Genomic DNA, 25,219 nt, shown 5'->3' with positions numbered 1-25,219 from the left:
ATATGGAGCCAGGCATCCCTAAAGGGCCATTTACCCTTTGCTCTGGGATGCTTGGGAGGTCATAGTGGACTTCAGGTGGGCTTAGAATAGAATAATGGGTTGTGAGGTATTAACAGCTGTCTTTACTTCTGTAAAACTTACATATCACTATGGGAAAGGGTTGAAATGGTCTTTTTATATACGATGTAAGGGGGTAAACAATTTTCCTGTCCAGCTGTGGATTCCATGAATCGTTGTAAAGCACAAGTTTCTGCTGTCTCCTTTTACAACCAGACCTTACCCGCCCCTTCACATGGCATGCTGTTTGGCTCTCAGGATAGAAGAATTCATCTAAATTAGAATTGAGTCTAGGTCTTTGTTTTTTTTTTTTTTTTTTTTCCCAGTGTCTTTGAAAGCCATCACCCTTGAAATTATGGTTTAAAATAAACTCTCTCCTTAGTTGCTGCTGTAAGATATTTTATTCACAACAATGTGGGGGGGGGGTAAATTGTTTGTGTAAACTGAGTATTCTCATTGATTTCCCAGTTTCCCCAATTCTTTACATGATTTCCAAAATTTATTGAATGCAAATGCTGTCAATTTTTCTTTAATTTGTGCTTACTCCCTTTGTGCATGTTAAGGACAATTGAGTTTTTAGCTGAGTTCAATTAAGCTATTTTGAAACAGATTAATTTTTACTACTACTCTTTCTATGATGATTTGTTAGGTAGTTAGAGTGCATTTGTAAATATGAGAATTTTGTTTGTTTATTTGTTTGTTTTTGTTTTTGTTTTATGTTGTTGTTGTATTTTTGAGACAGGTTTCTCTGTGCAGTTTTGGTGCCTGTCCTGGATCTTGCCCTTTAGATCAGGCTGACCTCGAACTCACAGAGATCCGCCTGGCTCTGCCTCCTCAGTGCTGGGATTAAAGGCATGCACCAGCACCACCCAGCTTGTGAATATAAGAATTTGATTTGTGATAATTAAATAAGAATACTTTGAGTATTTTCCCCGACATTCCATGAAACTTGGGATTTTCCAGCCTGAATGGTAAGAACAGGTACAACCTCCACATTGTACACTGGCCACTGTTTTTCTAGATCTTTTCGATAGTCATTTCCACACAGATCTGGGATAAGCAACAAGGAAGAAAACCTATGCATTAACAATGGAAACACCATAACAAAGATAAATTCCTTCCGGAAGACAGAAAGCTTCTTCATAAAGAACATTTTTTTTTATTCCAAGTTGATGGCCTTCTCTTATGTCTTTAATATAGTCATCTTTATCCCTGACACCCTGAATCCCTGCTGGGTCACATCTTGTTGGCAATTTGACCCCCTGCATCCAAACTCAAGGGAAACAACACAGGCTTTCAATGGGCTAATCAAAGCCACTTCTATGCTCTCTAGGAGGGCAAATTAAGTTGATTATTTTCATTGCTCAAATGCAAATGCTGTTGCAGTAAAAATTCAAGATACACATGCTTAGGTTGTATTCAGTCAGATTTTAATATACTCTTATGGAAAATCCTACATAGTAATTTGGAGTTTACCGATAATTATGAAGAACTGTATCATTAAATTTTAGTGTTGTGCCATTAAGAAAAGAAGTGGCAGAAAACTTCAGATAACTTTTGAATGTTTTAGTTGTATTAACTCTTTCAACAAGGGTTTATATTATTTCTCATTGAATTTTGAACATGCACAGTGGAAGAGTTAACGGCGTATGGAACACATAAAATTGGAAAAATTACCTTCAGCATGCCTTTATTGTTCAAGTAAATCAAATATGTCTATTAATAATAAAAAGTCAGCATTTCAGTGATAAATGTCAATTATGTATATATTTTGTACTTCATAATATAGTTACACTCGAAATAGATTGCTACTTGATGAAGAGATTTAAGCATCTATGCATAATAAACCACTCAAAAGGATGGTAAATATCAATCTAAATGTTCATATGTAGTCTCTGCAAAGTGCAAAACAATTTAACTTGTTGTGAATGACATCTCCATACACTACACAAAAGTTGTTCTCAAAACCTGTAGCCAATAATTTAAAAGAGTTGCTAATAACCCATGAAGACTGATAAAGTATTTACTTAATAAGTGAACATAGTTATGACATCCTAAATTTAGTGTGGGAATGAAAGTTCAATAAAAGAACCCTATCTTCCATTGTACCCTCTGTAGGGCTGTTTAACCTATGGTACTTTCCGTGACTCTGGGCAGGTTGGAATATTGCAGGTACTGAGCATAATTACAATTTATCTTAGGCTATATTTAATCTCTACATAGCCATACCTTGTCACCTCCATGTCTGACTTAACATTCTTTGACTAACAGATAAGGTCTTTTGAAATGTATTAACTTAACAAAACCAACCAAAAGTCTCAGAATCCTAACAGCATCTGGTGCCTACAGCCAAGAATCTTTCCCCACATCGTTGTTGTAACTTGCCTGCCTAATGTTTCTACTAAAATATTAGAAAAGCCATGATTCAAAGTACTGTTCCAGTATTTTTTTTTTATTATTTTGCAATACAATTCAGTTCTACATATCAGCCACGGATTCCCTTGTTCTTCCCCCTCCGGTCCCCCTCACATTCCCCCCAGCCCACCCCCCATTCCCACCTCCTCCAGGGCAAAGCCTCCCCCACGGACTGAGATCAACCTGGTAGACTCAGTCCAGGTAGGTCCAAGGTTGGATAAAGCACAGGGACAAGTAGCCAAATGAATGGAAACACATAAACTATGAACCAATGGCTGAGGGGTCACCAACTGGATCAGGCCCTCTAAATGGGTGAGACAGTGTCCTGTGCTCATTGCATGAGTTGGCTGTTTGAAACCTGGGGCTTATGCAAGATCGCTTGGCTCGGCCTGGGAGGAGGGGACTGGACCTACCTGTTCCAGTATTTTGTTGTAAACAATAAATTAGTTACAGCACAGGGAGGGGAGGCAGTTTCAACTTTATGCCTCAGATGCTTTGCTTCATGGCTTTCTTTGTTTTGTTACTATTAAAAACATCCTCAAACTGTTAATGCTGTTGGAACATGAAAGTTGAGGTAGTATAAATACGTCTCTCTACAGTCTTTTCTCCTAAAGAGAAGGAATTCAGTCGAAAATATCATGTCCAGTTTAATGGACTAAACACACCAAAGCCTTCACTTCAATACTCTATGGGGTGATTAGATTCAGAGCTGTCTAGATTAATTCATGGATTCATCCCATGGTGGATTCATAACAAGAGGGCTTTGTTGGGAGTCAGTGAAACTTAAGACGAAGTATCTAATTCGAGGAATTATTTGCAGTAGTATGTCCTAGAAGCCTGAGGATTGCTCCCTGCCCTGTTTCCATTGTAGATCCCAATCATTAAGAAGTGAAACACTTTCTCTCCGCAGACTTCTCTTTTCTGTCTCTCTTCAGCCTCTGAGTACCAGATCCAGCTGACTGGAATTCATTCTAAAAACTCCCAAATCAAAATAACTCTTCCTCTCCTAAACTGTTTATTCAAGTATTTAGCCACACAGAAAACCAGCATTCCTACATAAGTGTAATGTTGTATTTGTGACTTTCCTTGTTGTTCATTTAAGTACTTAACCAAGGCAACAAATGGCTTATTTGGGCTCATAACCTTCACATCCAAGGTTTCCATGGAATAGGACATTCTTAGTTCATCTTACTTAAATCAACATTAATAACACGCAAATATATTCTCTTAAGATTATTTACTAAATATACCAAAGATATCTATCTATCTATCTATCTATCTATATATAATTTCTTTTATTTTGTGTAGTTTGTGTATCAAAGTAAATTATAATTACACAACTTGCTAAATCTCATAAGGGCCCTGAAAATTTATATTATGTTTATTTCTCTTCCATAATCAGGTTATGTCTAACATTAATGCTTTTAATATTTTATGTATTATGCATATGAGATTTTTGCTTACATGTATATGTGTGTTTACCACTTGTGTGCCTGGTGTATGTGGGGGCCAGAAGAGCTTGTTGAATCTGTAGAACTGGAAATACAGTTGTTTGTGAGTGATCAAGTAGGTTCTAGCCACTGAATCTGGGACCTCTAGAAGAACAGGCAGTGGTCATCACTGCTCAGCTACTTTCCAGACACTTGTTTTCTTTCTGACTGTATGACTTTCACGTACTCTCAAACAATACGCAAAAGTTAGAACTATCTTTGTATAAAATAATTTCTTTACCCACTGCGATTGGGTGTTTTATTACTTCATGTTTGAAGCTATCATCTAAAATCTTCATAGTGCCAGAATTTCACCCTTCATTTATGGAGTCTCTAAAGGTGGAAGGCAGTCTATAGTTTTTCTTTTTCTGATTGCTTGGAATTGAACATTGCCTGACATAATTTCATAAATACTTTATCATTTTTTTCTCACAAATAATTTCATCACTTTCCAAACTTTGCTATTCTAAACTTTCTTCTTAATGTACATACACAGTTTCTTGAAGGTTGAACATCAAAGCTCTCATGGCTTATTATTTTTTCCCTATTTTTATTTAAATTATGTTTGAAATTTCCTTTCAGTGTTATTAATTTTCCTTTGCTGAATCTCCAAATTCCTTATTTAACTGTCCACTTTTGGGAACTATTTTTTGGATTTCTTAACAGTTTATTAGAAGCAATCCCAGGTAAAAGTTTATGACCCATATCTACATAATTGATGCCTTGTTACTATTGACTTTAAGGTATATGATTACAATAACTATAATGAAAGGGCTACTTAAATAGGGATTGGCTTTAAACAGAACTAATAATGAATTTTGAAGTAATAAACTTTGTAAAGAAACCCTATCATTCTTTAAAAGAATAATTAGAAATTATAGAAATATCAATAGAATTAATGCACATTAGATTGAAGCAAAGTATTCTGTGATGGTTTGTAATTTCATATAGAAATAATTTTTGAAAAGTAAATAAATTTTACATTTATGCATTTACTCACAGATAAAATGAGACAATATATAATGTTTTCATATTTTATAATTAGAATGACTTGAAGTTTTATGGGTACTATTTTCTTCACGTCTCTACTTATGATGATACTCTCTGTATCTGCAATAATATTGTGATATAATTTTAAATTTATCTTATATGATTTTAACTATATTTACAAAAACCTCAACTGTATGTTTAATTATGCCTGTTGTTATAAACTCACATGAACCAGTATTGAAGATTTAGTGTTCCAATAGTAAACAAAATATCTCTGCTAGTGTCACTCCTCATATTTCAATATTTTTATAATTCATATTTCTGTGCATTTTTTCTTTTTTCTTTTTCTGGTTTTTCGAGACAGGGTTTCTCTGTGTAGCTTTGCGCCTTTCCTGGAACTCACTTGGTAGCCCAGGCTGGCCTCGAACTCACAGAGATCCGCCTGGCTCTGCCTCCCGAGTGCTGGGATTAAAGGCGTGCACCACCACCGCCCGGCGCATTTTTTCTTGATGTGTAGAGCTCGTGTGTGCAACATGGCGTCCATCATGGGAGCTGTGACTAGGGTTTAAGGACAACGAGAAAAGAAAAATGCGTGGCATTTTGTACATACATAACTGCAGAAAACAATTGGAAAGTGCAGCGGGTTAAGAAAATTGTTTCTTTCCTGGTGAAGAAAACGTTGCTTCCTAGTGAGAAGAAAAGTTTTGATAGGTAGAATAACTTTAACAATGAGTTAAACTCACTGCCCCAAGATTTGGCTTATCAAATTTCTCGCATAGGCCACTCATACAAAGTGTGAAAATGGTAGGGAATCATCAATGTGACTTCTGGTTGGAGAAGGTTTGACAGTGGTGTAGTGGAACGTGGCTATCAAATACAGCGACAAAGAATGCAAAGAATAAGACTGGAGATGTCAGAAAAGCAACTGCTGGCACCAAAGCCCTGGGCAGTAAGAGAATGAGCACCATAGTTGCGGGGAACTGAAAAAACGCTTCTCCCCGGGTGGTGGTGGCACACGCCCTTAATCCCAGCACTCGGGAGGCAGAGCCGGGCGGATCTCTGTGAGTTCGAGGCCAGCCTGGGCTACAGAGTGAGATCCAGGAAAGGCACAAAGCTACACATAGAAACCTTGTCTCGAAAAACCAAAATAAATAAATAAATAAGTAAATAAATAAATAAATATATAAAAAAAACAAGAACATTTCTCAGTTCTCAGTGTCCACACATTTAATGTGCAACAGTCATTTCAGAAACATGAGATTATTTCCACAAAAGTTTTATATGGATAGCATTCACAATGCTTCTACTTCTAATGATTCTGGAATGCTCAAAATGGATGATCTATTTTTTCAATTAAGTAATTTATATAACATTAAATTTAACATTTTTTGTCATAAGAAAAAAAATAAATTATAATTATGTAAGAATTGAGCTACTACCATTAGCATCTAGAATTGTTTAGTGAAATATATTCACCACATTTTTATTTTTGAAATTTTTTTAAAATTTATTCTTTGTGTCTTTCATGCATCTCGATCTCAATCATTTCGCAATAGTTTAGCAGAAACCAGAGGCTTCGAACCAATGACTCTTTGCAATAAACACTTGCAAGTAAAGATATACAGACAAAAGCGTTTACTTTGTGACTCACTATGTCATGCTACAGCTTCTATGACAAGATTTTACCCCCTTTTTTTCTTTTCTTTTTTACCCTTAAATTTTACTTTGGGGGGCGGGGAGGCAAGGGCAGAGGTTGGATAAAATGGAAAATCTTTCATATGAGTTATCACCAGTAAAGAGAGAGGATATATTAGTGCATGACATTTAAAAAAATGTTGCTTATATTATGACCTCACTTATGAAACTATTAAAAGACATACTTCAATCATTAGGACATGTGTTCCCTTAAAACATGTGTATCAACCGTTTTAGCCAAACCTAGGTCTAGAATATACTTTAAAATATTTTCTTCAAACTTAGAATGTAGAGGATGTATTCTTTTCTTGCCATTGCCTTTAACTAATATGTCACAATGAACTTTTCTACAGTCATTAGTGTTGTAACCCACAGCTCACAGGACATGAGTGGGAGTAATCACAAAGGCTATGTGAAAATACTACTTGCCATTTTATACAAATGACTTGAACCGCCTAGGATTTTCACATTAGCAGGAATTCTTCAACTATCCACTAATATATTCAGGGTAAAACTGTATTGAAATGTAGATCCTTGTCCTTATTCCTGGAGTGAGTTCTTCATTGTATCTTATTTGCCTTTCAGACTCTAAGTAGATCAACATACAATGGGATTCTGGTTGCAATTTTTACTATTACTTTGTACTCTGATCACTGATAACATTGTTGAATTGAGGACAAATTTGAAGAAAATACTTGCTGATTCTTCAACTTAAAAGGAGAAGCAAATATAACTGGAGTTTATATTGAGTACTTCTCCAAATTTGGAAATACATGCTGCTAATGCAATGTGCTATGAGAATGCATAACTGATATATTGCTTACACACACACACACACACACACACACACACACACACACACACACACCAGTAGAAAGGAAGAAACAAGCAAAAATCTTGTAATCAAGGCTTCTTCTAAGTAATATACGAAATTCTCTTTTTCTGGCTCATAAATTAGAGGAAATTGCTTGATTTTTCTTTTTTTTTCTCCTACTAAGGGAAGGTGATTTTTAAAATGTCACCTTCAAAATGAAAATTTTACAGACATTGAAGCAAATATCATGTTATCTGCTGCATAATCTGAGATAAATACAGTAACTGGGAGATTTTTGATAAGTTATCTCAGAGTTGAGGAAAGATTTTCAACAAAGCCTGGTGCCTGTTTATTCTAGAAAAGAAAGGTTTTTTTTGTTTATTTTGTTTTGTTTTTTTTTCATTTTTCTTTATTAAGAAATCTTCTACTCACTCTACATACGACCCCACAGATCCCATCTCCTGCTTCCTCCCACCCCCAGCCCTCCCTCCCAAGCAACCCCACATCCCCCAAATCAAAGTCTCCCATGGGGAGTCAGCAGAGATGAGCACACTGAGTCTAGGCAGGTCCAAGCCCCTCCCCACTGCACCAAGGCTGCACAGGCATCACTCCACTGGCACTGGGCGTCTAAAAGCCTGCCCATGCACCAGGGATGGATCCCGATCCCCTCGTCTGGGTGCCCCCCAAACAGTTCGAGTCAAACAACCCAACTGTCTTCTGTTTCCAGAGGGCCTAGTCCAGTCTAATGAGGGCTCCACAGACACTAGTCTACAGTTCATGGGCCCTCCTGTGGCCCTCGTCTCTGCACGTCTTCCCATCATTCCCCTGCCTACAGAATCCCTCCTCTCTTTCATCCACTGGATTCCTGGAGCTCAGCCTGTTGCCTGGCCTTCCCATCATCCCCCTGCCTACAGAATCCCTCCTCTCTCTCATCGATTGGATTCCTGGAGCTCAGCCTATGGCCTGGCCATGGATCTCTACATCTGCCTCCATCAGTCACTGGACAAAGGCTCTATGATGGCCGAGAGGCTAGCTAACAGGGAAAGACCCTAGGAGGAACACATGAATGGGTCAGCGAAGGAGAAGTGGATGAGATCTACATGAGCGGACTGGGAGTAGGGATGGGGGGCTGAGGGCGAGGAGTCGGGGATGAGAATTTAGGGAAATGGGAGGGTCGAGCTGTAACAGGGACAGAGTGGGAGGGCAAGGAGGGAGATATCATGATAGATGAAGACATCATGGGAATAGGAAGAGGCAGGGTGCTGGGGAGGCTCTCAGGAATCCACAAGGATGACCCCACCTGGGAGTGCTAGCTGTGGTCTACAGGGTGCCTGGACTAGTCTACTCTGGTGACAGGTCTAGTGAAAAGCAAGTTTTATGAAAAGTACATCTTGAGGGCTAGACAAATTGATGTGTTTAAGGGTCCATAGTGTTCTTGGAGTGGAACAGAGTTAAATGCCCAGATGCCCAATAAACCACACATAAATGCAAGAAAATCTAGCTCCAAGGGACGATAGGCCCTTTCTGGACTCTGCAGACACTCTACAAACATATGTATGCAGAGATACACACACTGTTTAAAATAAAATACATGCTTTAAAAACAGTGTGTTACCCTGTGTGCCTTAACTGCCTCTGATGGCTTCTGTTCTAGACTCTTGGCTCTGCCAGCAATGTTGGCAACCCACCCCTGGTATCTCCTGAGCATGGATGCACTTGTTAGCTTACTGGAGCTCAAAGAGTCAAGGCCAGAACCAAGCAATGTTCTAACAGGAGTAGTGTACCCAAGCAGTAGAGCTTAAATCATATGTCAAGACTGTGTGGAGATTTTATGACTCGGGTTGTTTTTGGATGTCCCTCTCTCAGAACTGGGATTCCTTAAACAAACTTATATTGGCATACAAGAACACAAACAATGATTCATTTTGTAAATTTTTCTCTATGATGGCTGTTGACAATATTTTCAAAGGATTTGTCTTGCGATAAATAACTGCCAGAGTATTTTTATTCTCCATGGTGTATGCCTTAGCTACCAAATAGCTTTTATGTACTTGTTAGGCAAATATATTGCTTAGAGAGGAATAGTCAATCACATGTTTGTTTAACTATTTAAAGACATGTATCTCCTTTTTATTATGCTAATTTCTAATAACATTAATTTTTAAAATTTAATTAGCCTTTATCTGTTAGATTTAATATTAAAGCATGATATAAGTACAAACTTTGTAACATAGTAAGGTCAAAATTGGAACATAATATATTACATTTTCATATTATGTTAGTAGTAGTGGTAAAATTGTCATTATTTCCAAAGAGGTGATGATATTTTCAAATATTGCTTATAGAAGCAAAACTAGTTTCATTGTATTACTTTACATCTAAAGATAAATTCACAAATACTGATTGTATTTATTAACATGAATTGGCTTAATGGATTTGTCAAATCTTTAAAAGGTTCATATGAAAATCACTATTGTATCATGCTTTAATATTTAATAGGAATAATCTTTAACACCAATGCATTCATTCCTACTTACTTGAATATTTGTTTTTATATGTGTTAATTCTTCAACCATTTCTCCTGATGAACTTTTAGAATCATATTGTGGAATTCTTTCCTACATAATATGTACTTAATTATTTTGTTCTTGTTTTAACTTGTAGTTGACAGATAATTTAGTTTTCATCTCTAAGGGCTTCCAATACTCGTATATTTATTTCATACACAATTGAATTTGTTATATTGCCTTCCTAGATGTCTCATTTATTTTTAAGATAATATATAAATATTTTAAACACTACAGAAAAATTTGAATATATGTATATTCACACAAAATGCATATAATTATAATGTCTTTGCATAGGAAGAAATGACTGTGTATTCTGTATTCTCAGCCTTTAAGAAGAATGGAAGATAGGGAATGCAGCAAAACAAGAAAAACAAAACTAAATTTACATAGAGCACCAAACACATTCACAGAACACCCATGTCTATCACTTGGATTCCAGTAACATCTTTCTGTAGAAGTAATCCAATATAAGGAAATTATTGGAAAATTACCTACAATTTCCCTACCTTATAAAAATTGAAAATTTTGTAATATAGTTATATTTCCCCTTCCTTTCCTCTCTCTAGACCCTCATATAAACCTCTTTCTGTTCTCTTTCAAACTCACAAGCTCTTTTTTCACTAATTGTTATTGCATATGCATGCATATGTACATGCATGTATAGTCCTAATAACCTGCTCAGCTTGTAAAATGTTACATGTGTGTATGTTTTCAAGGCTGACCATATGACACTGAACAATTAGTTGTTGTCCTCTTCCTAGGGATGTCTATACCCAGTCTCCTTCTGTCTGAGCTCAGTTGTCTGTGTCTGTTTGTGTAAGATGGAGCATTCTACATTTTTCTCCATCAACTTTGACAAGTCCGTTGTTGTTGCCTTTCTCAGGTCATATTTAATCAGTCATGTTGGTGAGACTTTATGGATGGAGTTCCTGACATCACAGCCAACTCCCTGAACTTCTAACACATATAGTTTTTGTAGTACATCTTCCACAAAGTGTTCTGAGCTTTATGGGAAGGTATCACCAGCATCTTCCCTGATAATAACTTAACAGGCATCTGTCCTGTTCCCACAGGTAAGTGTAGTCTTCCCCTCTCTTCAAGAAACATCTCTTTGTCACAGACGGAGACCACTATAGAAAACTAGAACCTATAACCCAGAGCTGTGAGGCCAATTCACAATGGATACATCTATAACATTTTAAAATCTTAAGAAAGTTCCCCAAGTCGGATGGCCAAAGATTAGAAATTGCTTAAAATAACAGTTTTGTGTTTCAAATGAAAATTATTATGTGATTCTAAGGTAGTAAAGGGTTGCATGAATTATAGTATAATCAAAACCTATAATCAAGCATCAGTTGGTTTTCAGTTGATATGACTTTTTCTTAACAGTTCAGAATTTATGGTATTTTTACCAAATTTTGTTTAACAGGTACAGAATTTAGGCTATATGACCAAATTTGGATCTTCAAATTCACTATTAGATGAGTTCTTGTTTTGTATATTTGCTAATACATTTATTAATAAAAGATAATATAAATAAACATGATTTAAGATAAACTAAAATTATTTACTTTTTTATAGCATGTTTCTCACGATTACAGAAAATATATTTTTGTAGATTTCATGTGTCTATTTGTTAACGTCAGTTTTTAAAAGATAAACAATGACATTTTCTATACATAATAGTGCATTCCAAACCAAAAATAAAAGTTACTCTAATGCTTAACAATTCTTTGCATTGTAGCTTAAGATTGAAATGTATGCTATCTCATATGCATTGTTCTCTGTAGAATGTTTCAAGGCAGCTTGCAAATGATAGACTGAGGAAGAAAAAAATAATGCACTGGGCATTGGATTTTTGAAAGGTGATTATCTGCACTCAGCTAAAAATAGTGAGGCTCAGTCAGTATGAAGAAAATGAAAATTCTTTAAAACCTGTCTGCCCACTTGAATGGTCAGCATAAAGAGAGTATTAATAGGCATGCATGTACTGTTCTATAATTGCTTTTCTAAAACTTGTTACAGCTTTAAATAGAGTTTTTGAATTATTTCTCAAGATGATATTTAAGTATGCTCCTCGTTTACAATGCACTTTTTATAATATTTCTTTTATTTTCTTCTCAGTGGTTCCTTTCCATATAGCTTTTTCATGTAAATTTCTGGCTGTCAATTGTTTGTTGTTTTGGTTATGTTCTTTCAGCCTTGCTTCTTTGTATTCTTTTGCTGAACATTTCAGAAAAAGTGAATTTTAATATCTTTTATTTTAGATACACTCTTCATTTTATTTTTACATCTAGGTACTCATATGCTTTTGTATAATATCATTGTTTATACTGGAGGACTTCTCTTTTTTAAAAGTTTGCTTTTTAAAATACTTTAAAACTAAATTCTTTCATGAGAACTATGATAGTAGATAAAATCTATTTTTTAAATCTCAGGTTGATATTTTTAATATTAATTGCCTTATTGTAGTGTTGCTACCTCATCTACAAAATTGTCAACCTAAAAATAAAATGATTTCAAATAAAAATGTTTATTATCGAATAATTTCATACATACAAAGAAGGTGTTTTAATCTACTCCAAATCCTCTCCAAAGCCTCTCTTTTCTGCCTCCACTGAGCCCATTTAAACCTGGCTCTATGAACACAGATGTAAGGTCATCGACTGGCACATCATTACTCTTTCAGTGGCCAGATTCCTGAGAAAACTGACTCTCCCTCCCCCAGCAGGCATCAGTTAGTAATAGTTCCTCAGTAGGGGGAAGGATTCCCTGACTACCTTTTCCACTTATGCTGTTTTTTTTTTTCTTTGTTTGTTTGTTTGTTTGTTTTTTTTTCTTGTAAGTCCTTTGAAAACATTCATGGCCACTGTGGGTTCATGTGCTCCATGTTGTATTTGATAAACGCTGTTTCATTGTAATCATCCACTGTCTTTGGATACTACAATTTTTCTGGCCCCTCTTTGCAGCTCATTTCTAAACCTTAGGAAAAGGAAGTGCAATGAATGTTCCATTTAGGGCTTGGTATTCCTTTGTCTCTTATTTTCTGCACCTTGGCCAATTGCGGGTCTCTTTGTTAATCATCATCTATTGTTAAAAAAAAAAAAAAAAAAAAAGAAAGAATCTCCTTTGAGGAAAGTAGAGAAGCAATTTTTTTATTTATTTATTTTTTTGAGAAAGGGTTTCTTTGTGTAGTTTTGGTGCCTGTCCTGGATCTTGCTCTGTAGACCAGACTGGCCTCGAACTCACAGAGATCTGCATGGCTCTGTCTCCTGAGTTTTTAGGATTAAGGGCACGTGCCACCACCGCCTGGCTAGAGAAGCAATATTCTATGGGTATAAAGATAATGACTTAGGGGTCAATATATTACTATGTACATATAGAGAATAATAGCAGTGATTCAAGCCTTTAATCTCTGCATGTGGGAGATAATACAGGCATATCTCTATGAGTTAGAGGGTATTCTGATCTACATAGTAAGTTCCAGGTCATTCGGGGTTATGTAGTATGACCTTGACCTCCTCCCTGAAAAGATAGGGGATTTCAAAAGTAGATGTCATTCTATTTTTTTCTCTTCTTAAAACTATGCAACAAATGATACACATCAATATAAGGGTATCTCTTTTAAAAAAAAAAACAATTTGAAAAATCTAGTATCTGATAAATTTTTAACATATTCAATTCACCAATAATCTTTCTTTTTTATTTTTCTCTCATACAATACATTCCAATCACAGCATCCCCTTACTCCATTCCTCCCAGTCCACTCTTCCCACTTACCCTCTCCCACAGATCCCTGCTCCTCCTTTTCCTTAAGAAAAGAGCAGGCCCCCAGGGATAACAACCAGACACAGCATAACATGACATTATAAGACTATGGCCAAACCCTCCTATCAAGACTGGATCAGGCAAATCAGTAGGAGAAAAAGGGGTGCCAAGAGCAGGCAAAAGAGTCAGAGACACCCCCACCCCCATGCACACACAAATCCACTATTAGAAGGCGCCCAAAAACTCCAAGCTAAACAACCCCAACACATTTGCAGAGGACTAAGAGCAGACCCCTGCAGGGTCAGTGGTTGCTGCTTCAGGGTCTGTGAGCTGTTAGGAGCCCTGCTTATAGTTGATTCTATGGGCTGTGGTCTCATGGTGCCCTCCTCTCCACTGGCTCCTACAAAATTAATTTGAAAAGTTTGGTATTTATTTTTAATACATCCAATTTAAAATATTTTCTATACCTTATGTTTGAAATAATTTCCAAGACTAGAAAGAAAAGTCCATTTTCTGCAATAATTTTTATATGTCATATAGTTATAAAAATGTTTAGGCAAAAAATAAATTTTGTATAAGGAAATAAATACCTCACTTAATATTCATATCATTACTATTTATTTCTGCAAAACAAATTGATAATATGATTATATGGATCATTACTCCCAATCATTGAATTGTGTTGGGACTTGACATATTACTTTACGTTGTGATTGTTCTGGCTGTGGAAAGGTTATGCATGAAATTCAGTAAACCAAAAGCATTTTTCCCTCATGCATAGGAAAACACTTCAAAGAACCTTTTCAGTAATTTGTCCCGTGAAAAGGCCAAAAATTACATATTTACATAATTTTCTACGTTGCTGCCCTAAGCAAATCTATATTATAATGTCTCACATCTGTGGATTTTGCTGAAAGCATTTTGAAATTGTTTTGCAGCATTGTAAACCATTGACCTTGAAAATGTTACATTCTTATCAATATAAGAACTCTTTCTGCCACTGTTAGACTGAAACCCAAGATGTGATGGTTTCACTTCATGTTGCATTTCTTTACCTATGTCTTTCAGAGACCAAGTACTTAAATATGAATATGCCATTTTTCTTCTTAATTTCAAACACTTTTATTCAGAACATATTTTATAATTCCTACCATATATACAATTTTGAATGACCAATTATGGATTTTCTGGAGTGTGTACTTATGGTGATCTATGAAACACAAAATACCTTCAGAGTTTGGGGGCAGTCCATGATTTTACAACTGGACTGAGGAAGATTTAAAAGTAATTGAAAGCATCACCCTTTGAATTATTAAGTTGAAATAGAAATGTTGCATGCTTTCATTATGATTCTTTATATAAATGGAGAGAGAATCCTAAATATGTGTATTAAAATAAACCCTTATTCAAGTTTCTTGTAGGCAGGGGAAAATGTTTGAAAAAGAATTCAAAGGCAAAATAAATAAAAAAAGAAAGATAACAGATTTATTTTAGATCATAAATACACATTTAACATATAAAAACACTGTGTGTTCTAAAGGTGGTACATAATACAATAATAATATTTATTGTCCATATATATATATTATTCAAACTCTTTTTAGAATTTTGTATTCTCTGGGCAACAATATTTAAATAGCATGGGATACATTTGTGGTGATGTATTGTGTCCCCCAATATACTGTGTCTCCCAATAAATTTTACCTGAGGATCAGAGGATAAAGCCGGGCACTATATTAACATAGAAGTCAGGCAATGGTAGCACACACCTTTAATCCTATCACTTGGGAGGCAGGGATCTGTCTAGATCTCTATAAGTTCAAGGCCACACTGAGGAAGAGAGCCAAGTGTGGTGACACCCGCCTTTTATCCCAGTACTAACCATAGAGGTCTGGAGGTCTCTACAGACAGACAGAAAATGACCAAGCTGGGCAGGAAGGGGAAGTGATGTAGCTGGACAGAGAGAGCCAATAAGAGAACAGAACAGAAAGGAATATAGGCATGGGTATACAGGAAGTAGCTCTCTCTTTGGAGACTGAGGTATTGGTGAGGTGAAATTAGCTTGAGGCTTTTCTTATTCCTTTGATCTCTCTTAGGCTTTAACTCCAATTTCTGGCTCTGTGTTTTTTTATTTATTAAGACTGTTTAGCAATTTGTCTACATACATTAATAATGGTACCAATGGGCAAATTGAGCATCAATTGAATACTTTTTGGTAAAAGAGGTAAGAAAAGCATGTGTACTTTGTTCAACTCTCTATTCTATATTTAATAAAGAAATATGTTTAAGTTACAACATAGTGTCATAAAGTCTATATTATATCAGGGGATATGTACTGATGTGTTCCTTTTATTTGTCTTGATGATACAATACTGTGATACAAAACATGGAAAATGATACAGATGGAAAGAAAAAAGTTTATAATCAAATCTGTCCCCTCCCTCTGGTAGTAAGAAGAGAGCTAGAAACAGAATCTGACATGCTGGCTGAAGGCAGTGAGAGTGTGGATAGAATTATGAGAGGAATGTTCAGCAAAGCAGGCTCAGGTTATTAACATAACCACACAAAGACCACAGACTGTTTTTCTAATCCCTTCTTTACACTAGACCCTGATTATGATAGACATGCATAGATATTGGCCATTTTTCTTTGACCACCACTCACTATTTTATGTGGATGTCCTTATAATTAAATTTTTCTTACTGTTTGTCTTAAAACAAGACAAACAAGTTTTATGAGATGTGAAATCATTATCCATATGCCCTAGAATGCACAAGACAGAACACAGAATGTTGTATCTTTGTGGATAGGAATCAAGTGTGATTTCTTTTAAGTACATGCATAGTTTGAAATTAAATAATGGGAAAAGTATGTGGTATACAATTTTATCCTTTGTCTCTAATTTTTCCTTCGCTTACTATTAAGAGAAGCCTGTTTTTTTTGTTGTTGTTGTTGTTTGTTTGTCTGTTTGTTTTCCTATTAGGATGAACAGATTCTTCACAAAATAGATAATACTTATGGAAATGTTGTTCATGTTGCTTTCCCATTGCTGGCAGAATACCTTGTTCAGGCATAGTAAATGCCTTCCTGGAGTCTTGGTGGGAAACAGCATGTGAACTGATGGTGGTTTGTTTTCATGTGGTTTGCTTTGTGATCTGGATCCCTAAACCAGCTCTGGTCAGTACCATTACTATTCACTCAAGTGGGTTACAATTCTTTAAGCCGTGTATTATTTTCTATACTGCCATCATCATTCTGAGCAAATTTCTAGTTTGATGATCAAACCCATAAGGACATATTTGAGGGGACATTTTCCATCAGTTCACATTGAGTTCATACTTTTTTCTTCTTACAATATTTTAGTTGAAAAATAGTGTTATCATATATTATATCCAAATTATAATTTCCCTTCCCTTTACTCTTCCCAGTTCCTTCCTACCTCCCCTCCTGGGTCCATTCCCTCCCTGTCTCTCATTAGAAAAGAGCAGACTTTTAAGAGATAACAACCAAAGACAAGAAAGTAAAATTTAATAAAGGGAAGCAAAAACTTTCATATTAAAGTTGGACATGGCAACCCAACAGGAGGAAAACAGTTTCATAGGCAAGCAAAAGTCCCATTTGCACAGTCAGTGGTCCCCTAAAATTGCTACACTACATATGGTGTTACCTGGTAAGTCACTTACTCCTTTCCTCATACTTCACCCCACCTGTTGCCGTCTTATGGTGATATTTTATTTGTATTAAAATGTTATTTGTATGTTAATAAATAAAGTTGCCCGGGGGTCAGAGCTATTAGCAAGCCATAGGAAAGCAGGGCAGTGGTGGCATACGCTTTTAATTCCAGCACTTGGTAGGCAGAGCTGGGTAAGTCTCTGTGTGTTCAGGGATACAGCCATTATTGGATACACATGCCTTTAATTTTAATACCAATCATGGAAAACCTGGAGGCCTATACAGACAGGCCATGAGGAGGCGGTCATGTGGTTGTGTTTACAACCAATGAGAAGGCAGGACAGGAACTCTATATAAAGACTTTAACACAGGGGTAGCTCTGGTTCGGAGAGGTAGGACCACCACAGGAGGAAGGGTAAGGTTTTAGCTCTTAGCTCTGACCTCTTGGTTTTCTTCTTTGCATTGGTTCTGTGTTTCTTATTTAATAAGAAGGTTGGATACATCTACAAATGGCGTCCAACGTGGTGGCAAGAGTTTCCACCAAAAACCTGAGAAAAGATTCTAAAACGGAGCTAAAAACAGTTCCTAATTGTCTCTCTCAAATGAGTGGCAGCTGCCGGTTTGAGCTACTTGTGGGTTCCTAGCGTGCGTGCTTGACCTGCAGTATGGCAGGAATGAGTCCTCGCAATTAGCACATTAAGCTGCATGGTGGATTTAGACTTTGCTAGTACAAAACAAAAAAAGAGGTTTCTGGACTACACGCTGCTTGGATAAAAGCATAGACCCACAATAGCTCCCAGAGCTGGTGGTAAACGTAGCCATGTTGGGAAGCTGAGGTGGGCAGAGCCAGTAGCCACAGCTGCTGCAGTTTAAGGCAATAGATTCACAATAAGACAGATTCAGATGTAATAGTTTACAATGTGTGTAAAAGATACGTAGGCTTGAAAGAGACAAAAAAGATGATATATAGAGTTATAGAAACAAATACATAGTTTTAAAAAATAAAGTCTTTAAAGAGACAGTAAAGGTAGTATAAAAAATAAGCCATGTAAAAATGGATATTACACAGAGAATCTGGATTGTGTTGTCTTTGGGACTTTTAACTGCAGAAAAACATTTGATTGTAAAAGCTGTTGAGTTATGTCAAAATGTATACTTTAAAGGTACCTTGACTTCAAAATTTGGATATAAGGATATGTTGCTTTGGAAAAGAGTCTCTTTTGTTTCCACAGAAAGCCAGAGGCTATGGATTTGTTCAAGATTAAGATACATCAGGTTTGACCAGCCAAGACCCCCTGAAAGCCTCCAATGACACCATGGCCCAGATGATCCAACATCCAGAACGGTTTCAAGGCAACTGGCTCAGACGATACAGCCTCATGGACTATTCCATAATCCTAAAATTTTCTTTGTTTCCCCATAAGATACAGTGCCCCCCTCCAGCAGGAAGTAGTAAGAGAAGCTACGCCCAAATTCCCAAATTATATGTAATTTTACTTTGTTAAGGTTAAAACCTTCCTTTTTGAAAAAAAAAGGGGGAAGTGCTGTGGGATGTTCTGTATGTCAAATGTGTTGCTAATTAGTCAATAAATAAAACACTGATTGGCCATTGGCTAGGCAGGAAGTGTAGGCGGGACAAGGAGGAGAATAAAGCTGGGAAGTAGAAGGCTGAGTCAGAGAGACACTGCCAGCCGCCACAATGACAAACAGCATGTGAAGATGCCGGTAAGCCACGAGCCATGTGACAAGGTATAGATTTATAGAAATGGATTAATTTAAGCTATAAGAACAATTAGCAAGAAGCCTGCCACGACCATACAGTTTGTAACCAATATAAGTCTCTGTGTTTACTTGGTCGGGTTTGAGTGGCTGTGGGACTGGCAGGTGAGAGAGATTTGTCCTGACTGTGGGCCAGGCAGGAAAACTCAAGCTATACCGTCTCCATACCTACCAAGCTAGTTTGGGATCTATGGGTTTTGAACAAGCTTTGCAAGTGAGCAGGGTTTAGTTACTGACATGCCTCTTTCTTGTCCCATCCTTCACTCTGTCCACTTCCTTCTCTACACACAAGTGCCTATCTCCAGACCTGTGACCTGGAAGCTATTTTTGTGTGATTCAAATGCACAGCTCATTTGAAGTGTGATCCTAATTAGTTTCATCAATAAAACCAGGAGTCAAATATCAGGGTAATAACCTGAAAGATGAGAGAAGCAAAGGAGCGGCCACTAGTGACTACTTACCTCTCCGGATCATCAGACTGAAAAGGGCCCAAGATCCTGGCTCCGCACACTTTATATTCCTGTCTTCACCTCATGAGGTGGGATCAAAGACACGAGCCTCTCAAGTGCTGGGAGCTTTCAAGATAGATATCACCTTAAAGTGAAGGGATGAAGATTGTTTGGCAAAGACTTAAAAAGTGATATTATTTTATATTTAACCTAAAAATTATTAAATGTCCTCATGTGTATGAACAAAAGATATATTTCAATATATGTTTATTTACCTTTTATATACAAGGTGCCTAAACTTCAGTGCAACGCTCACTAATACCATGTATTTGTACAAGTAATTATAAGTTTATTTCATCTGGAGATAAAATGATGACTATAAAATATTTTAGAGTATAGTTTCATAGAATAAAATAATTATATCATGTGACAATAAAATGTATATTATGTAAGCAGGTACTCTTGTTTTTCTTGTATGAAGTGTCATTTTTACATTACGGATTCCATGAACTTCTGCAACTTGTCAAATTTTGTTGTTTTCTTATCCTGAATACTTCACCACACACTTGGAACACTCATAATCATTTCTTCAGTAAAGGTATATTTTGCTCTCTATGTGAACTAAACAAGAGCTGAACAAATACAGAAACAGTATACATAGTCTGTCTTAAAAACATATAATCAATTAACACTATGCATACTGAACAGCTTGTATTTAAGTATTAAGGAGTATATATGCATACCTATACCTATTAGAATGTATATATATATATATGTGTGTATATATATATATGTATGTATGTATAAACGTACATGTTGGCGTATGTATTAATACGTGTTTATATATAATAGGTATATATTACTATACCTCTTAGAATATATATATATATATATATATATATATATATATAATTGAAAAGAAGAAAACAATAGAGACCATGAGTTTGAAAAAAAAGGAGAGGCATATAGAAGATTTTGGAAAAGAGGAAAAGAATGGGAGAAATGTAATTATAATCTCAAAAATATAAGAAATCTTTTAAAAAATACAATTAAATGATACACTGACTCTTGCCTTTTTCAGTTTGAGAAAACATGGTGTGACTACAATGAAAATGTATACAAGTAAGGAATACTAGTGAATGATATCAATATGATGCACTGTGACAACCATGGTAACAAGATGTACAGAAAACTTACACAGAATGAGACCCTGACTTGTCAATTTCTCTTGGTATTCTCTAGGATGACGTTGAGAGATGAAATTGGTAGTATTTATTATGTTGGATATGCCTTTTTATGGAATAGACATTATTTACCATGTCAAATGTTTTTGTTTTCTAGTTTTTGTCTCATTGAAAAGATTTGGAACTCTCTAGGATCATTTTATATAGAAAACTCATTTAAAGGCTCAAAAAATGATTGGCTCTTCTTGTGCATTGCAACCAATTCATTTGTAGCAAGTATCAATCCCCATTTTCATGAACGTCATGTAAGTGAATATATTCATAATAGTAAAAATATTTATACATTTTAAAAAGATGTTACTTAGGATATTGAATCATTTATTGTATGAACAATAATGGATCACTGGGGAAAGAAATGAATCTGAATGTTCAAATAAGTAAAAATTATAACATTATATAAGTTAATCAATATTGAAAATAGTAGAAATGGAAAGAGTGTCTGAAGGTTTGATAATTTTGAAAGGTGGAATAGACCAGATTTATTGGGAAAAAATCTATTTGCAATGTAGGATTAGAAAGCTAAGCTAGCATGTTTGAAGCCATTTGGTTTATATGATTAAAATGTAGAGTTAATGGATGTATCAGAGGTTAGAAATAATGCTGCTTACTATATAGTATAGGTCTAGGGTTGTGATTTAAATTTTAGAGTCTTCCAATTATTAGTCCTCCATCTAAGGATATGAAATTAGATGGATGATGCACTTGGTAAAGGATATGAGAGGCAAAAAAGCTCAAGGACTGAAGTCTAGGCAACATTTCCATGCCTAAGATTATCAGGAACTGAGTACAGAAATTAGTTTCTAGATTACAGTATTATTAACATTTGGGGCTAGACAAACTTTGGAGTGTTATCAGATGTAGAGTGTTTAGCAGCATCATTGTACTTTATCCACAAGAATATAGCTGTAAATCTTTTCCTAAGGAAGAACAAATAAAAGATTTCTCCAATGTATAGAGTAAAGGTATAGAACAATCCCAGGTTAGGGATGACTGATGTATACTCTCAGAATATAAACCAGATAAATGGTATGCTCCATATAGCCAACCACAGGAAGAAACTGCCTGAGTGAAAAATCATTGTGTTAAGACATAAGACCTGCAACATAGACTCCAAATGAATGGTGGAAGTTGGTGATCTAATTCCTAGACTATTCCAAATGCTTCATGGCTTGTCTATCTGCTTCCATTCTTGTTATCCTGTAATCTGATATCCACACATTAGTTAGGGTGAGATAAATAATATTTATGCTTATTCAATCCTGTTGAAGTTCTCAGTTCATCTGAGTATTATGCCAACAAAAAGTCTTTGTAAAACTGACATTGTCTGATGCTCATAAAGCACTATTAATTCTGTACCTCATCTACAATTCTTTTTCTGGCATATTCCTCTAAATATTTTCCACCAATTATCAATGAAATAACAGCTCAGAGATATGGTATCTTCCTGTTGTTGTCTACTATTCTATATGATTACAGGACTTATTCCGTAAATTAGGTCTATTATTTGATCACATGGACTGTTCTCAAAATGTTTTCTATTAAGATAATATTTTAAATGCCAAGACCCGGTTTTCTATTTTATTTATTGCTATAGCACTTTATACATTAAAATACGTTTGACATATATCTTAGTATGTGTCTGTGAATAGTAAAATTAAGGCTCATGTGAGAAATTCGCTATTACTTACTGTTATTCCTCCAAGTAGAACACAGTAGACAGACCTCAGCACTTCATTCTTCTATGTTATGTCATTTATTAAACTGATAAATACTATTTTCTCTCTACAGTGAATGTGTACAATCAACTTCTAGAAGATATAATCACAAGTGGAGACATAATAGTACAATTGTTTTGAAATCAGAGGGAATACCATCTGTGACGTCACTTTCATTTAGCTTAATAACATTGAAATTTACTTATTTACATTAAATTATTGGTTCCTACCTGAACTCACATGTGTTATAACTCAACTAAGACAAAAGTGCTTATCAAAATATGTAATCATGTATGCCGACTTTAGTAGTCATGAAAATTTCAGATTAAGTGTGATTTCTCTCCATGGGAATGTTACCATTTAAGGTTGACATTTGGTCAGAGTGAAATAGATAATCAAGTATTCTTCCTAGTGTAGGTGTGTGCCATCCAATCTGTGTCAGAGTTCAAGTAGGACAAAGGTAGAGAGAAGAGCATTCCCTACTCTCCATTTTCGAAGCACATCTATTTATTTTATGTTATGTGAAGAGTCATTAATTACTGATATTTTCTAAAACAACTTCATTATTCATAATCACAAATATTGTGTCTACAAAACACACCCATTCCAATCTAATCAAACTTTTCTCTATTATTATAGAGCATCAAGTCAGTCTTGTAACATTATTTTGAGTTCAGCACAATAACTGTCTTCAAGAGCAATTCCATAGTTCTATAGAAATGAATTTCTTTTTTGCATGCATATTTGTGTTCATATTTATCTATGTGTACTCCTTTTCATTATTGTGTTTTCAATGCCTCATAGATACATATGTAGATGTAAATTCATGTAGTACATATATTGTCTGTATTCCAATATATAAATTACAAAAAAAGATAAGCATTCTTTGAAACAATACTCAATTTTTGTATTAAAACTTCTCTTAATCTTAGTGTTTGTTTTATAATCAAGACTACAAATTAGTCAACAAAATGTAATGAAGAAATACTAAAGATTGAATATTATAGAAACTGATAGCTTTGCCAAATTATATTTTGTTTAATATGCCAATGTTTTACTAAAAGTGTCTAAATTTTCAACTTTTTCATTTTATAATCACAGTTTAGATACATTTAGAGTATATATATTTGGATATAAACTATGTAAAATATGAATAGTACATTATGGAAGAAATTTTTGGGATTTCAGCTAAGTATATGAAACCTAACAATTTGAAGTAATTGTGATCACAAAACAGATAGAAGCATGTCTGAATTCAAAAGCAGCATCAACAAAATTTGCAATACACTCATGATCTTGGAATGTTTCTCTAGGGTAGCATTCACATTGGTGTTTTCTGTTAAACTATTTTTACCTCAGTTAACAGTGTATGCTATAAGATAAACTACATTGTCAATTTACACAAAATTATATGTGTTATGTATCAGAGTAATCTTTCAAATTTTCATTTTTGGAATGAGTAATGATCTAGTGGAGATGTGATTTTGCTCTATTATTTAGACATAATGGGAGAACTGAAATAAATTAAACACATTTAGGTGAAACATGACTGATATCTTCTTGATAAAAACCTACTGATAATTCCAGCACAACAGTATGCCTCTTCACTTGTGATATTTATTCTGCTCCATATTTTAAAGAGCAGTAGGATATTACAATTTCAGTGATGGAACATTAATTGTACATTTGTGCATAAAATATAGATCCACCAAAATTTACTTGCAGAATTCAGTCTGTGCTTTTGCTTTCTCTATATGAACAGTGCTATTCAAAACGACACTGTACAATCTTATAAATTAATAATAAAACTAAGGAACAAAGTTAGCACAACTCCAAGCACTTTATGTATTATGAAAGAGAGTTTTAAAAAAGGATAGTTTCAGGAGGACTTTGCTTAGAAAACTCTCCAAAGAAGAGTGTCACCGAATCAACTGCTGAAGCGTGTTTCATTTGCTTCATTGTTTCTGGGTTTACAGGATTCCATGGATTTGAATTCCCTTTCTTATTAAAGTTTTATTTTCCAAAATTATTTAACTTAAAAATACAATCCTCTAAATTCCCCCCATGAACTTTATTTCTCACAAAATTTTAAAAGGAAGTAACTTTAAAAGTAAAACGTTTCCAAACTTCTGTCGAGTGTTTATTGTGTGAATTAAGTAGAGCAGAATGAAGAGCAGTTGCCTTGAGCCAACATGTGAATCAGAGTTCTCAGCAGTGAGTACACCGATTTCACTGCTTTGATCAATTTATGTTTAAAAAAGGTAGATAAAAGTATTTGATTTAAAATTTTATCTGACAACTCTCTCTCTCTCTCTCTCTCTCTCTCTCTCTCTATATATATATATATATATATATATATATATATATACATATTTGTACCCATGATGTGTTTAATAGAGTAAAATAAATGTTAGACCTGAAAGAAAATTGCATTAATGTATATTGTCTGGCTCCTTCGCTTTTCAATTTAGGATTTACTTTTCTTGTTATCCAAAAAAATCTCTACCTTTTTCTTTTCCATTCTGTATTAATAATGTTTAGCATTTCCTAATATAAATTATG

The 25,219-nt window shown here is 35.1% G+C and overlaps 1 long non-coding RNA gene across 1 annotated transcript in view; it reads right to left on the bottom strand.

Annotated features, from left to right (window-relative positions):
• LOC128112193 (uncharacterized) overlaps window positions 1-25,219 on the bottom strand; it is a 168,260-nt gene that overhangs the window by 28,339 nt on the left and 114,702 nt on the right. The window contains exon 3 of the long non-coding RNA XR_008218904.1: window positions 19,711-19,843. This is a non-coding gene — a long non-coding RNA (uncharacterized LOC128112193). The remainder of the gene's footprint in view (window positions 1-19,710; window positions 19,844-25,219) is intronic.

This window comes from Peromyscus californicus, unplaced genomic scaffold (genome assembly GCF_007827085.1).
Source record: "Peromyscus californicus insignis strain IS unplaced genomic scaffold, ASM782708v3 Scaffold_16__1_contigs__length_79575227, whole genome shotgun sequence".
NCBI lineage: Eukaryota > Metazoa > Chordata > Mammalia > Rodentia > Cricetidae > Peromyscus > Peromyscus californicus.
Note: the sequence above shows the minus strand (reverse complement) of the source record. Positions and strands in the feature narration are given on the sequence as shown.